Below are 17,154 nucleotides of genomic sequence, written 5' to 3'. Positions count from 1 at the left end.
GTACTCTCCTTAGGAGACAGGCTACACTGATACGATGTTCCCTCTACAGACTGTAGTACATTTGTCCTTTGGCACAAGTATAATTATTTTGATAGCTAATTTTATTGGTAACATTATGACAAAGAGAGGATGCTGAGACAGCCACAGCACAATGATTTGGGCTTATATTTAATGGATGGTACTAATTCCAAGCAATTTCCCCCTACAGTATTTCTTTTTACCTTTGGGATTTCCGAGCCTGTACAGTTGTCAGAAGAAGCCGCATCTCATCACACTTACACAAAGAGATTTCCTCTAGGGAACAAACCTCGGGGGACAGAGACTGTACGTATTCATTTTCCTCTTACCAGAATGCACTACAGTGCCAGAGAGAGCAACGCTCTACGCTGCCAGCCACTCGGATAATGACGAGGTTAAACAGCCATTGTCTGATAACATGCTGAAGCCTTGGGAATACATGTTGCAGAATGCCAGGATGAGCTCCAGGGGAAATTGGATCCCACTAATGGAAGAGCATGCTTTCCAATTTTATTTCAATGATGACCACATTGGAACACTTTCGAGACAAAATATGCAGTGAAAAAAAAAAAAAAAAAAAAAAAAAACCAGCTTTATTTATGTTATTTAAAAAATAATAAAATTTTGTTTTTTTCCTACATTTATCTTTTTACGGATGGAATATTCTTAAGTAAAATCTACACGGGCATGGGATACTTTTATTTTATTGCTCTTTGTTTTTCCCTTCAAGTGCCAACATCTCTGTTAGAGTACTATGCCTGCATTTGCCTCTAATACACATTGCCCAGTGGCATAACTAGAAATTTAGCTCCCCCCAGCCAAAAAGAGTTTCTGGCGCCCACCCACCCACACACACACACGCACAAAAATTGCACATACCTACGGTGTGCCCATTCCAAAAATGGGTGCGACCTCACTGCAAGGCCTGCGGCCTTGCCACACACCGTAATGCTCATTAGATAATATGCCACACACCGTAATGCCCTACACCGTAATGTTCATTACACATTATACCAAACACTGTAATGTCTCTTACACATTATACCACACACCGTAATGTCCATTAGACATTATACCACACCGTAATGCTCAGTATGCCACACATTGTAAAGCCTATTACATATTACGCTACACACTGTAATGCCCATTGCACAATATGCCGCACACTGTAATGCCATTACACATAATGCCACACCGTAATGCCAATTATAACACACAACTTAATGTCAATTAATAGATGGGATGATGCTGGAGTGCGGGTACATTGTGCCCAGCAGAAATCTAAGAGGCTGCCCAAAATTAATGCCTTTTATCACCCTGGGAGCAACCTCTCATTGAGAAGGGGTTGCAGACTGCTGCTGCCTGACACAGACAGTGTACCAGTGGGAAGGGGCTGATCCATATTAAAATGACAGGGAGGTAGCACCGTGATTAGGGCAGGGCCGGTGCAAGGCACCGGAGTGCCCCAGGCGAGTCGGGGTGGGGGCGCCCCGGTGCCGGGGGGGGGAGGGAGGGGGGGGGGTGGTACCTGTGTAAAAAAATTGCTGCCCCGGCGTCCCTGCAGTGCTGGGGCGGTCAGGGGTGTCCGTGCCGTAGGGGTACCTGCGGCGCCGTCATGTGTATAAAGCTGGCTGCGGCCGGCGGGGTCCCTGTATTGAATAGCAAATAACTAGAGCTTCCCGCGCCGCCGCGCGCATAGCGCTAGTTATTTGCTATTCACTACAGGGACCCCGCCGGCCTCAGCCAGCTTTATACACATGACGGCGCCGCAGGTACCCCTACGGCACGGACACCCCTGACCGCCCCAGCACTGCAGGGACGCCGGGGCAGCAATTTTTTTACACAGTTCGCTGGGGGTGAGGGGCGAACTGCCGCCCTCCAGGTGCCGGCGCCCTAGGCAAATGCCTAGAGCTGCCTAGTGGTGGCGCCGGCCCTGGATTAGGGGTAGCATGGTTGCTGGTGGGGACAGGCTTAGGCTGCAGAAGGGAAGGCACTGAGGAAAAAGTTAGGCTGTGGTAGAGAAAAGTTAGGTACTGGGGAGAGGTCTAGGCTGTGGGAGGGTTAGGAATAGGTACTGGAGACGTTTAGGCTGCGGAAGCGGAGGGTTAGGCACTGGGGAGTGGGTTAGGCTGTGGGAGGGGAGGGTTAGGTATCCCACATGAAATTTAACTCAACCCTTAGATAGAGACAGTGTGCAGCGGCATCATTATTACCGGCACACATACCCAACAGAGGCACGTGGCACAGCACAAACCTAAGCAATGACAACACAAAACATGTTTATCTGTGCTATTTTGATCTATCATTAAAGCAAGGGACCGGCAATGTCAGTGGCGTATCTAGTGTAAGGCAGCCCCTGCTGCCACTTGGGGGGATCGTGCGGCAGCGGGGCTGTGTGGGCGCCAGGCTGAGTGACATACAGTATGTGCTGCTGCCTGCCCAGTGGCGTCACAAGGGGGGTGCGGGCTGCACCGAGTGTCACCCTTTAGTGGGGTGACACCAAACAGAGCTGCAGTTGGCTCGCACCCCCGTGTCTACTGCCCCCACACGTCCCTGCCAGAAAACAACACACCTATCAAAACTTGGAGAGAGAAAGTACCAACCAAACAGCTACTAAATATCACTTTGGATGCTCTACTGGCTGAGTCTTCCATATCCAAAATTCTGCATTATGGATTTTTTTCTGTATGACTGAGATAGTGACACCTTTGCTGTATGATGGTTAATTATACACAGACTTTGTTTAACACACATTTACATTTTTTTTTCAAAATGTCAGGCTGTGTATATAAAGTGTATATGAAACATAGATGCGTTCTGCGCTTAGACTTGGGTCCTACCCCTATGATATCTCATTAGGGTATGCAAACATTCCAAAATATGGAAAAGTGATACCAAAAAACTTCTTGTCCCAAGCATTTTGGTATGGGAGACTTAATGTGTATTTGAAAAAAGTACAAACAGCAACAGTTTAGCCGACATGCAAATATGGCAATGGGCCTATCAGGGCAGGTTTTGTTACTTACTATAACACATTTTAACATATTTTGTTGTGCAGGATAAAAAATGATTTATAAAATATCTTTTGCCCGAATAAGGATGGCTGAAAGAGGCACCTGTCTGAAGGAAACTACATGTAGTACAATTTGGGCAATGAAAACAACCATTTCTTGGTGAACCCTAAAAGGTAGTTTTTTTGGCTAGTGCCCATGTTGGTTTTGACTAGGTGGTCCTTAAGATTTTTTCCCCTTTTGTATGCTGGCATAAGAGACGTAGTTTTTAAGTTAAGATCTGGATCAGATTTGATAATTGCCCATAACTCTTTTTATCTGTGTTCACTATCTTGGGGGATTGATGTGTATAAGAATTTACCCAAACCAGTTTGTTATTTGAATCTCTAGTTTTGGTTTTTGAATTCAACAAATCCTGTCTGGTATTGGCCTTACATTTTAACTTCAATAAGTTAGGGAGGTTGTAGCCCCTTTCTATGAATGTCTGCATTATAAAGTCTAATTCTTTGTGGGCTTCAACAGAATCATTAATAATACAAAACACTCATAGGAACTGGCTATCAGGTAATGACTCTTTACTGTGCGTGGAAGGTGCACTGGAAGCCAGCAACAAGTTGTTGCGGTCTGTTGCTTTGCTGAAAATGCTAGTGTTAATCCCATGACTAGATATAGAAATAGTGACATCAAGATAATTTACACTGTTAAAATCCAGGGAATTTGTGAACTTATTCGGACTAAGGGACTTATTATGTGAGTCAATGAGATTTTTAAATTCTAGTTCTGTATTCGTCCAATACAGTTATATATCATCTATGTATCTAAAAGAGCATAATACATGTTTCAAAATAAAGGGATCACTAAAAACAGGTTGTATTTAATTTCAAACATGTACACATGGCTAGTGATGGGGCCATATTGAACTCTATTGCCACACCTGACGTTTGTAGATAATAAGCCCCGTAACAGTAAAAATAATTTTTAGACAACACCATCTCTAAAAGCAACATATAAAAGCCCAAGTCAGGTCCAGTGTATCTTATAGGTTTAAACCACTTTGGTGGAAAATACACGTATACAGATTACATACGTCGATTGTTATCAATAAGCAAGAAGATGGTAACTGTCCCATATCGTTTAATACAAAAAGGAGAGAGGTGGTATCCTTTATGAACGTCAACTTGGATTGGATAATCGGCTGTAAGAAACATTCCAGGTAAAAGGAAATTGGCTCTTTAGATCAAGTTCTCATTTGAAAATCATGATAGGGTCACAATTTAGTTTAATGTACATGGTACTATCTGATAAGTGCCTTTGAATTTCACTGCAACAGTCAGTCAGGTTTTGTATCACTATCACGCCACCTTTGTCTGATTGTCGAATAATCACATTATCTTAGGTGGATACATTTTTAAAAGCCTTTTGTTCTTCTTTGTACATATTCCAATACATAGGATGTGGTGATTTCAGTGGAGACTTTCTCCTCCAACAGGTAAGTGTAGGTTTTTAAAGAATCATTTTGACTCAAAGGGTCAAATGAAGACCATGGTTTAAATTGTGCCATGTGGAGGAGTCTTGATTCAGGGGAGGGGGTAACTTGTTTGTCCTTAAAGTGCTCTCTTACCTGATTTTCCTATTTAGTTGAAACAATTCAACATTAGTTTGAAAGGGATCAGCAGAGCAAGTAGGTATGAAAGACAGTCCTTTATGTAGAAAAATAGTTTCCTCCTTGGTAAGATTCCTTGAAGATAAATTAAAGATCAAGTCTTGTGCTGACGCAAGTTTTATTTTTACTTGTTTGCCCTTGCTGGGCGTTTTGCTTGCCCCTCCTTGTGTACTGAGGCTTGGACCTGTCAATGCCTAATTTTTCCCAGCATATAATTTCCATAATTATAATTTTAACCATGCCCATAACATTAATATAGTCAGAGATAAATAATCTTTATCACATAAACCAGGAAAATATTGCATATCAAGTTACACATTTTAGCTCATAATGCCAAGTTTGGTCTCTAAATGATTGGAATCATATTAGCTATCAGATGAAAGTTATTAGAATTTCATATCACGTTGCACTCACATGTTATACAAATTATAAGTTCACATTAGAGTAATCACAGAAAACCAGCATTAGAGATGAAGTCATTAACATTCCCAAACACCAGCTAACCACCCAGGAAATACAGTAACCGGGGGCGTGTCTATAGGCTATTGATACAATGTGAATGAATGGATTCTCCCCTCCCCCGAGAGTTCTCTTGGAAAGCAAGAGAGAACCACACAGGCAGTTGCTGTTTGAACTCGACGCAGAGAAGATGAGTCTTACCTCTCCAGGAGTTTCCTTCCATTACATGTGGATTTGGACATGATAAGTAAATATGTATCAACAAACTGAATTGTGCGCCAGGACTAGGATATGATTAATGGACTGGATGTTTAGGAGTACTATGATGCAGAGAGCTACGTGTGAGATATAGGAAAGATGTATTCTAGCTTCAATAATACATAGCCAGGAATGTTGTATTTCATTGTATGAGTAGCATGATGTGTTTCAAATAACTGTGAGCGAAGTAGGAGTTGATCAGCAAGAGTGATGTTTTGATCTGTTAAGTTAGGATATGTTTTACTGGTTAGATTGAGATTTACAACCCTGTATCATGAAAGATTGTTAGGCCATAAAGTGTAGGCCTATCGGCTGTGTGCCATGTGCTCAGCCGTGTGATATCATCATGGATTGTATTGTGTTTCACAATAGCTACATATAGCAGCGGTTGGTAGATTATGGATAAACATATAGATTGGTATTTGAAAGGATAAGCTGTAGTGATTAAACTGATTTGAGCATTGTGGATGCTATTACTAAGTATTTAGAAGGAGGCCTGGAATTCCTGTAAGAAACATGTGCTGTGAGAGTAGTCCACTATTGTATGGACTCTTTGTATTCAAGTGAGTGTGCTTGCTCAAAGGGACGCATGTATTTGAAAGCATGTGTAAGGCTATGCGTGAGCATGTATGGATTCCAGCATTTGTGCTTAATCGAGTGTGTGTCTATGTCCCAGAATGGATTAGCTCTGAACTGTTTCTACCTAAGTGTGTGAATGCTTTGTGTAATATCCAGTGAGAATATCTAGATAAACTGGCGGATAAAACCTATATGACTGTAATAAGTGTTGTTTGCATGTGCTCGGATGGTGAGTAATGTCATGCGATGTGATTATGGTATAGGTAGGCCTTGGATTGTATAGTGCCATTTAGGTGCTCTGTTCAGAGAAGTACATTGTAGCTTAATGATATTCAAATTGTGTATGCTGCAGGTTTAGTGTGTTTGATGAAAGTGCAAGTTATATTCAGGATTGTGAGTATCACATGATGCAGGTTAGAGGTAATTTGGAGTAAATGTTGTGGATAGAAATTATAAATGTACAGTCAGTTTATGTTTGGTTGCCATGCGGCAGTTTGAGACCTTAGATTGTTAAGGTTCCTTTGTGTGCCATGTGGCGGTATCTAAAATGGTGGACACAAAGACTTGGTTAATCTAAAATGGCTGCTGCTTCATAGCCACGCCCCCAGCACTGTATTCACATACACATATTTAACACTGAGGTTAACTGTATTTAAGGATGCTGGTGTAATTAATCATATTGATTATAAAATCTGTATTGTTATATTGTACAATCCGTACTACAGTTTCATCTGCTTACATTCATAAATAATATTCATTGATTATAATTCTGGACATTCGCTTATTGGTTGCGTGCGACATGAATAAATTAGATAGACTTTGCATATATAAATAAATGAACTTCCTTAGACCTGCTAATTGTGCCCGCGTTCATAGCCCTAAAGGGTGAGATACACTTCCCGTGGTAGCAAAATCGGTAGTGTATATCTATTTTGTTGCAACTTGTGTCTAAACAGGGGACGAGCCCCTGTAAACCAACTTTAAATGCATTGGTGCTCGTAATCCTGGTCTACCTTCAATCTCTTTTGTTTTTTTTTAATTTAATGATCTCATCCTTATATTTCTCGATACCGGTGGTGAGCTTACTAGACCAATCTACTATGGTGTCAGTAATCAATTTAGACATATGAGTGCTTTCGCATAATCTTTTGTTTAGTTAATTCCAATTTTTGGGATTCCTCAATCACTAGGAGGAGGAGGAGGATAAAAAGAACATTTGTTCTGGATTGAGGTCCACTTGACACCAAAATCATCACTATAGCGACCAATGGTTGGCACATTTCTTATCCTGCTGAACCCTCATGGGATTTTTTTATCACGGAAGTAATTAGATGACGTGAGGCCATGATAAAAATAATCCAATTCACTTTTTTTAAACAATACATTTCCTGTTAAATTTCCTTAAGACTTTCTTTCCCCACAAGATCACCTGCGTCCCCTGTAAATAGAATACCTTCAGCAGAGCCGGCCCTAGCCTAAATGATGCCCTAGGCAAGATTTTGGCTGGTGCCCCCTAGCACCGCCACTAGTGTCGCCTCTGACCCTGCTCTCCTTTCCCAGCACCATCAACCCTCATCATAGCAGTCATCATTTTGGTGCTCCTACCCGCAATATTTTAAATAGAAACAGTGCACACATTCAGTGCGCAGCCCAAACAGGGGTGTGTTCTTGCTGGGAAGGGGCATGGCCACACAATAGTACCCCCAATTCAAATTATGCCACACAGTAGTGCAACTTTATTCACATTATATCATGTGATGGTGTCCCTTATTCACGTTACATCACACAGTAGTACCACTTTACCTTATATACATTACTCATTACATTATTCACATTATAGCCATAGAAAAAAATTCTGACAAAATAATGTATATTAAGCATCTCCATGGCCACACTGCAACCCAGCACAAAGCAATGTGTGCTGGGCAGAGGAGAAGAGCTGCAGCTGCTGCTGTCACTTAAGGGGAGGGGGCCCAGGGCTGTGTGTGACTGTGGCTGTACCTGAATATGGAATTTTATGTTACAGTGATTTCCATGAATACACTATTTCATATGCAGATACAGCCTCACTCACACAGAATATAGGCATGCTGCATATCATTTTAATCAGCAGAAGCTGCTGATGCCCCTAGGCATTCCAAATGCCCTAGGCAATTGCCTAGTTTGCCTATGCCTAAGGCCGGCCCTGACCTTCAGCCTCTGACTCCCAGAACTAAATATTGAGCCTGGTGTTAAAGTCACTCATTGGTGAATCAACTCTCCCATTTCAGATCTCTGCATTGTAAAGTTCAAAAAGTGCTATGTGCAAAACAATAGTGACTGATGAATACAGCAATAGTGATGGATGATGCGGTAATTATAACAGTAAATTATGCCAAATAAAGTGCAATAATATCGATGTAAAGTGCACTGTGCCGTATTAAAGTGTCCTGTGCTCATACGGTGACAAATGATGCAGCGCTACTGTCCCATCTGGGATGATGGAACAAATGCTACTGGGTGCCTTGCAAAAAAAAACGGATCCACAATCACATACTGTGTCTGTGGTAGCCCCATTGTCAACATCCACTGCTAAGCATGTTGGCACTGCAAACAAACTGTACTTGCCAGGTGCCTTCTGAAATGATGAATCTCTAAGCAGTCCAATGTGTATACTATGAACTGCGGCACTCTGGACTTCCAAAACAAACAACAATAAAGCCTTTGTGCAGTGACGTTTCAGCCTGTAATGGCTTTTCTCAAACAGATTACAATGAAGATGCATAAACTCATATTGAGTTTCACATTTTACACCATTTTGATTACAAGGTTGTCAAGGCAAACATCTTCGGAGATGATGTAATTGAAGTTCATCCCAGCATGAGCAGGGACGTCCGGAAGTGTATGCTGATCCAGCACAAAGGAGTGAAGATGTACTACTTAAGGAGTGAGTGTACGGTTTTAAACCGTACACTCACCCCTTAAGTAGTGCATCTTCACTCCTTTGTCCCGGATCAGCCTACACTTTCGGGCATCCCTGCTCATGCTGGGACGCACTTTAATGGTGTAATTTCCCTGAAGATGGTTGCCTTGACAACCTTGTAATCAAAATGGTGCAAAACGTGAAACTCAATATGAATTTATTTTTGTTTGTAAAACAGTCTGGCACACTAGGTGACAGGCTGGACACAGTACCTGGCGCTTTTGGAGGTACTTGTGTAGTTTCACGGCGCCAGCATGGCACCGTGCGTCTGAGTCCCCTTGCGGGGCTCGCTTCGCTCGCCCACGCTGCAGGCTCGGTGGCTCGCTATGCTCGCCACGCTATCTAAAATCAACTCCATGCCAACATGGATAGTGGGGGTATGAACTATCCATGTTGGCATGGAGTTAAGTTAGTTTATTTTAGATAGTTGTGGTGAGCAGAGAAGCCGGAAGTAGCACGGCGCCATGCTACTTTTGTATAATTGATAATTAGAGATAAGGGATATATTAACTATATCCACTAGCTGCTGCTTGTGTTATGTGAGCTAGCCTATACTCACAAAAATGGAAAGAAACACAAGAAAACAATGATAACACTAAGCGCTGCTATGTGGGTATTATTTCATGAGTAATGACTGCTTAATCACAATGACACTGGACACATTTGTTTAAAAAGTCAAATCTTTATGTATCAAACACATTTAAAAAAATAAAAATAAAAATACATACAACAAGATTAAAGGTTTTGTAACCCTATCTAAAAATGAATATACATGTATATTCCACAGAAAAATGTGCATGTATAAATATATATAGAAGTATATGTCGCGGTCTCCAGAAATCAATTATAATTCTCCATTAGGTTAGTATTCACAGGATGTAATTTAGTAGAACCTGTTAGAATAAATTCACTTATTCTAGGCGAATCGATATTATAAGGAGATTTCCATGGGTGATATGTAATCACAAGAGGTGCTATTAGCACAATAGAACAGTCTCAGTGGATACAATTGATGTTAGTAAGCCGGAGAGAGTTACTTTAGCCAATTAGCATTTAGCAAAACACGCAGTAGTAGTAAAGGCTGGTTCCCAAAAGGCTGGCTTGTTTAGAACGTAGATGGAAATAAATACAGTCTCTCACATTCACAGGTTCCACTTATATTTTTAACAAGGTGATTTTTAGGCTTACCCTGTATGTAGTATAGCCAAGTGGCTGCAAGGTTGGGTCAGCTGAAATCCTTGGCATTTAACGGCTCCGGAGTGAGGAGGATATAAGATAGCCGGTATCCTTCTGTTGTGCGGCAAGTGCCGCGGCCGGTGTTGTGTCTCTGTCCGTCTCACAGAGGACACCTGGTTTTTAGCCGGCAAGAGTTCTGCACGAAGCCGGCACCAAACGAGTGAGATCGCCGCACAGTCTGTGTCTCAGTGCGGTAAGCCGGCTAGCACGCTGTTATCAGCTGGAGACCCAACAAATGATTAGGTAGTGACGTCAATGCGTTTCGTTTCCGCTCAGACTGGAAACTTTTTCAAGACAAATGAATTTATGTTTCTTCATTGTAAACATTATGTCTAAAAACATGTATAAACAATACATAATAAAAACAATAGCGAATAATCATAATAAACATGTTTATTATGATTATTTGCTATTGTTTTTATTATGTATTGTTTATATATGGTTTTTAGACATAATGGGTGACATTTAATGGGATGAGAGTTTTAGTCACTTTCCAAAATCGCATTATCGCACTTTTTAAAAGCAATATTTTTTTGCCGCAAATTCGCATATTTAATGAGCTGCATGTTCCATGGAAAAAAGTGCGATATGGTGTGATAATGGGTGGTTTTTAGTCATGAAAATGTGCGATTTTTAGTCATGAAAATGTGCGAAGTTGAGTAAAATGTGCAAATGTGTGTTAAAAATGTTTTAAAAAATGGCGTGAGGTCCCCCATCCTGAGCATAACCAGCCCCAGGCTCATTGAGCCGGACCTGGTTCCAAAAATACGGGGACAAAAAATCTGGGGGTCCCCCGTATTTTGAAACCATGTCCGGCCATTTTATTTTTTTTAAATGAACTTTTACACATTTTTTAAGACAGGACCATGCACAGATCTCAATGATCTGTGCATGGTTCTGGCAAATTCGCTTGTCAGAACCTGGTCTGCATGTGTGGCGATTTTTACTAACATTTTCCTGTTTTCGCATCTCATTAAATATGCGATTTGTATACTTTATAATGGGAAAACATCTGGATGCGAGTTCTGGCAAAATCCCATTTTTTTGGCGTTTTTCACATCTCATTAAATATGCAATTTCGGAAAACCGTGTGATTTTGGCCGTTTTTGGCAAAGTAATCGCACAAATCACATTTTTGCATCTCATTAAATGTCACCCAATGTTTGTTGTGCATATCACTTGGAATGTTTGCCAAATAATATGCAGTTATGGTCACATCAAAGAATCGACATATATTGACATCTGCATTTTTTTTACATTATGTTATGTGTCTTTTTGTTTTTTATTACTCTTTTTTTCCCTCCCATATAATGCAAAACTCCATTCAGGACCAAAGGCAACTAAAAAAGGGATATTATTACATTATTGCGGTATATATGCAGTTTTTTCTGAAAATTCTATGTCTAGCTTTATGCTGTAGACATGCGACAAACAATTAACCGCATGTGGAAAATAATTACCCATTGAACTATGCCGGTATCAGTCCCTTGGAGTTTTTCATTAGTGGGAGTGTTCTCCATATTGGTGCTAGCTAGTCACAAGACCACTCCCTCTGAAGAAGTCTCTGACGGAACGCGTTAGGTCGTGGCTTGTGATGCTTGCACCCTCAGTCCTAGATTTTCTTCTCCATCTGCGGTGATCCACAGCTGATGGTGTCCAGACGCAGCGGCACAAGCCAGCGCTAGTTGCCTTTTGGTATTCTGACGATCGCGGCCCTCACAGTGAGGCAGCATAGATTTTGTTCATCTTAGACCCTGAATGGTTTCCAAGGGGAGCAGCAGCCATTAAATGTGGACTTTGGGGTCAATTCCCTCTCTCTGATAGAGGAGTGGTATTTATGCTGGACTAACTTTGTGAATCAATTAGCGCTTATATTCACTATTCTGTTTTAATTGAGTTACACCACCTCTAATGGTAGGGGAAACTGGGTTCCACCTCTACCACAGCCCTGAATAGTAATTGCAACAGAAAAGCTTGTCCCAGCTGCATTTTTTTCTGGCACGGCATATGTGACTGAAATGAAGAAATGCCACTATGAGGGGCGGACTACGTGCTTGTGGAAGACAGGGTGAGAGGGCTGGAGGAACTCAGAGGAGGGGAAGCTGCTGGAGTTGCAGCAACAGATGTGTATAAGCAGCACTACTGTGGACATTATATGTAGAAAGGGCACTAGTATGTGGTGTAATATGAATCAGGGGTACTACATTCGATGTAATATGTATATGATCCACCGGCACTGGTGTAGTCTCTGCCCAAATGGGGGTGGGGGGTCGGTGTATGGGAAAGAAGTTTCACCACCTCTCCAGGACCACTTTAAGCCCTGTATATATATATATATATATATATATATATATATATATATATATTGTGTAACCTGATGACAAATTAAATAGGAATTTGAAATGTTGTTATGTCATTGGCTCCGTCTGCCTTTATTGATTTTAAGTCATGAGTGCCTCATCTCCAGCGTGTCTTTCTCTCTCCCTCTCTCTCTCTCTCTATATATATATCTATATAATTTATATAGATATATATATATATATATATATATATATATATATTGGGGCAGCATGGACGGTGTAATGGTTAGCATTACTGCCTCACAGCGCTGAGGTCATGGGTTCGATCCCCACCATGGCTCTAACAGTGCAGAGTTTGTATACTCTCCCCGTGCTTGCGTGGGTTTCCTCCGGGTACTCCGGTTTCTTCCCACAATCCAAAAATATACTGGTAGGTTAATTGGCTTCCAACAAAAATTAACCCTAGAATGTCTGTGTGTGTGTGCATGTACATGTGGTAGGGAATATAGATTGTAAGCTCCACTGGGGCAGGGACTGATGTGAATGTTGAAATATTCTCTGTAAAGCACTGCGGAATATGTGTGCGCTATATAAGAAACTGTTAATAAAATAAAAAAAAAATTAAAAAAAAAATATATATACACACACACACAATAACAGGGTTGTATTAGAAATGTTAAGGACCCACCTGATGAGCTTCACCTTAATATACAGTAGTAGGTGAGCATACTTTTAGTAATAACTTCCAGAAATGCTTTGTTCTAACATGACGAGCTGGCTGCAGCACATACTAACTCTACACGCTGCAAAACTGTTACATGGAGGTGTACGAAATGAGTATAATGTGCTTTTTGATCATAGTCAAAAGCACCTAAAATACATTACTTTTAAAATAAATAATTCTATTTATTTTATGTATGCCTGTTCTGTCAGCATTTGGCTTCATTTACAATGTATAAAGCAGTGAAGGCACAAATCCTTTTTGAAGGGCAGAGTGTTCTGACTTGCTCGGGTGCACCTAAAGTTCCGCTACAGCATGCAGGTTTGCAGGTAGAGAGCAGAGTTTGTAGAGAGTTGGAAGTTTACAGCAGCCAATAACATCCTCTGCTAAGAATGGAGTTTTGCAGAACATGCCAAAACAAGATTTCATTTGGGGAGCAAGATTTATTGTAATATGATAAAACTGAATTGTCCGGGGATTTGCTTATCTATTCTACCTCTGCAAAAGGACTTGAATTCTGCAATAGCTCAAGTCTCATCCTATGATTTTAATAGGACATATTGTGCTCCTCAAAGTTGGACTTCATCAAAGAAAAAAGCATAACCAAGCAGTCTTATTCCATGTCTGCCTACTCTCCCATAATGTCCAGGAGACTCTTGAACCAGGGAGCTCTAACAGACGCCCAAGAGAGTAGACCAGCGTCCTGGGTATCACACTTATTTTTTGTGAAGAAGGCGGTCTAAGGTCTTCATGACCAGTTCTGCGATGACTTCCTGCTTCCCAGTGCTCACTTCACAATTACAGGATTGAGCTGCAGGAGTTGGGAATGTGGTGATGCTATTCTTGACATCAGCCGGATAGTAATGTCAGTGGCACCCTCTATATCTCCAATCCGATATATTGGTAAGAATTTTTATCTAATAAAGGAGTGGTTCTTTAAAAGTGGGAGGTTGAGTTTCATTAAGTAACGTTTGAAGAGGCGAGTGGATAAAGATGTTATGTTAGGTTAGAAAAACTAGTATATCTAGAAAATTAGAGTTAAAGTTAACTTTTTGAACTGAACATAGCACTTGCCATAACCAGAGCTTTTGGTGTTCTGTGTCAGAAAGTGCATTGGTGCACTTCCTTGGAAGAAGGAGGTGTGAGGGTGCAGGAAGTTACCAGAAATCAGTAAGAGAAGGCAGGCATGTGAAGTCACCAGAGATCAGAATAAGGCAATTAAGATAACACCAGAGATAAATGGGGGTAGAAAGCCACCAGAGAACAGTTTGGGAAGAAAAAGAAGAAACCAGAGATCAGTGTGGGGTGGGTGTGGGCTGCTAGGGAGGTACCAGAGATAGGGTGGCACCAGAGATTAGGGGGGAGGGTTAGGCAGCCACCGTGGATCAGCTTGGGTGGCATATGGAGAAACCACGGACCAGTGTGGGTGAAATATTGGATGAGGCAATGAGACAGCCAGTACAGAGCAGAGCGCAACCTCCAATATCACCAACATCCTTGTTTCATCAACATGACAAGCAGGTGGCCAGGATAGAAGTCAGTGACTCCTAGCCTGGGGAAGCAAAGACTTTGTTCCATGCTCCAAAGGGCTGGCGGAATCTGCATAATTTTCCTGGGTGGCATGGCTGGGTGCAGTGTGTGTGTGGAGTGATGAGGGGTCAGTGGTACTGGGTCTTCCTCACACTGAGCACTGTAACGCCAATCCCATCTCCCACTACTACTGTCTCTAATGTGGGCCTGAGCCATGTCATACCGTGCTCGGGCTTCGATTGTAAATGTGCTGGAAACGTGCCCTGGATGAGGAGGAGGAGCATGGACCGTCCGCTGCATTTCAACCACCTGGCCGCCCATATGTATCAGTGTGGCCGCCAGGGAATCATCCTAGTTACAGCTCTTTTATTATGCACAAAATATGGCAGTAAAGTCTAACTACATTTAAAATACTGTAAATCCCTAGTTCATAACACATTTACTCACAGTTTTCAGACAGAAAAGTGATGTACTGTATAATAAAACTTACACACATTTAAAAAAATTGCACATTACAATATTTTAAATTAACATCTCACCATAGGCATATCCACAATAAATGAATTGCACTTATGCCCCTGGGTCCGGTGGGGGGGGGGAGGGGGGGGGGCTACCTTACACCCTGCACCCATATTTAAGTCACTTGAGAGTCACTTTTATATGTGTGCACCTTTGCCATCATTCGAACGACGACCATCAAATGATGTGCGTGGATCTGCGAGGGAATCGCCCTTGCAAATGGGTAGCGGCCAGGCCACCATAAGCAAGGCGGGGTTTGGTGGACTCAACCAGAATAACCCCCCATATTTCTAGAGACTTGAGCATGCCACACAGATGATGCACATGGGTTCCCTCCACCCCACCAATCTAGGTGGATATCTTTAAACTGTTTAGATTACAGCTGGACAGTCCCTATTTAAGTGCTGTTCCACTTACGGTTAGCAATATTTGTCTGTTAATTGGCGTTCTGCAGATTAGCAGTGCATGTGTAAATGCGGGAAGGAGACCAGCAGCAGAAAAGGTGGAGCCTATTACTTTTCTGTGCTAGTCATGCCCCAGGGAGGATAGCCACACCCCCTTAGTGGCACATACACCCCTTCCTGACATGGCCACACCTCCTGTACCAAGATTCTGACATATAGTGTTGGGAGATATGCAGATACTGTACACTCCTGATTTGCTACAGCTATTCCAGTTTAGGTTTGCACCTTGAACTGTAAACTATATACATTAGGGCCGATTCAGACCTGCTCGTAGAGAAGCAAATATGACCCCTCTGTTGGTAGTGGGGGTCTGTGTATGCGCATAGGTGCTAATGCGCATGTGAGCACCGTGAGCAAAATTTTTGCCTGATTGATAGGCAGGGGGCATTCCGGGATGGACAACCAGCAATTCATGTGTGTGCGCTTAAAAAGGTTCAGGCACCCATAGAAACGTTGGGCAGGCCCCAGGGAATGCAGGGATTCCCCTGCCTGCTCGGAGCTGGTGGATGACGTCACATGAAGATAGTGCAGCCAAAAAGTACAGATAGAGCAGCTCTCAATAAAGCTGCTCCATGCGATAGAATGGAGCCACCGCCTTCCAATAGAAGGGGGTGCACGTGCACGAGAGTCTCCCACACCTCGTTCTGTTGTAGCCCCCGCGGCTCCCTGCAGCTCCCCCGCAGCCCCGTGCAGCCCCCACTCCCTGCCCGTCTCCCCAAAGTGGAGACGGGCAGGGAAACCGCTCCCCGCCGCCTTGCTGACAGGGACGCATAAACATGTGAGGGGCTTGTGCATCCCCATCAGATGGAGCTCCTGTCCGCTAGCCTGCGCCCTCTCAGGTGATCCTGCAGGCTGGCTGACAGGCGCTCCATCTGTAAGGCCTGGGCTTCCTTTTGGCTCCGTGCAGAGGAAAAATCCTTCGATTGTAAGTAACTATTGTAGGATTTTTACTCTGTGCGGGCACTTGCGAGCAGATGTGTAAGCGTACACAGCCGCTGGCAGTGTAACGAGGGGATTCAGGAGGCGGGGGGCGTGCATTCGGCAGTGCGGCATTGACCTGCTCGTTAGGGTCTGAATATACACAGCTTAGCAAGAAGGGTTGAGTTACCACCCCATTGTCTGCTGGACCATAAATGAAATCCAGTAAGTAAGTAAGTATTTTTGCTGTAGGACATAAAACACATAGCATTGTCCAAGCAGGAGAAAATTTCCAGAACAATCTGCAGGATTAAATCACATTCTTCACTTACATAAACAGGCAGGATTTTTTTTCCATAATTGATTTCTTTATCAGCTTTCTGCAAAAACAAAGGACTGTATAATGATCTGGCAGTGTCCAACAAATAGATTCCAGTGTAGGGTTAGAAAGAGGCAAAAACTGAGTTAATATCTTTTTTGGCCCGAACATATGTCAGAAATTAAATATCACACTTT

The 17,154-nt window shown here is 42.4% G+C and overlaps 1 long non-coding RNA gene across 5 annotated transcripts in view; it reads right to left on the bottom strand.

The window, feature by feature from the left end:
- Positions 1-17,154, bottom strand: part of LOC146081204 (uncharacterized) — a 211,431-nt gene that overhangs the window by 10,664 nt on the left and 183,613 nt on the right. For 2 of the 5 annotated variants that reach the window (XR_014475079.1, XR_014475081.1), the window contains one exon: positions 16,971-17,018. The exons of the other annotated variants lie outside the window; for them this stretch is intronic. This is a non-coding gene — a long non-coding RNA (uncharacterized LOC146081204). The remainder of the gene's footprint in view (positions 1-16,970; positions 17,019-17,154) is intronic. 5 annotated transcript variants of the gene reach the window in all.

This window comes from Crinia signifera, chromosome 5 (assembly GCF_055691185.1).
Source record: "Crinia signifera chromosome 5, ASM5569118v1, whole genome shotgun sequence".
Classification (NCBI taxonomy): domain Eukaryota; kingdom Metazoa; phylum Chordata; class Amphibia; order Anura; family Myobatrachidae; genus Crinia; species Crinia signifera.
The sequence above is the reverse complement of the archived record's forward strand: the minus strand, read 5'-3'. Positions and strand labels throughout refer to the sequence as shown.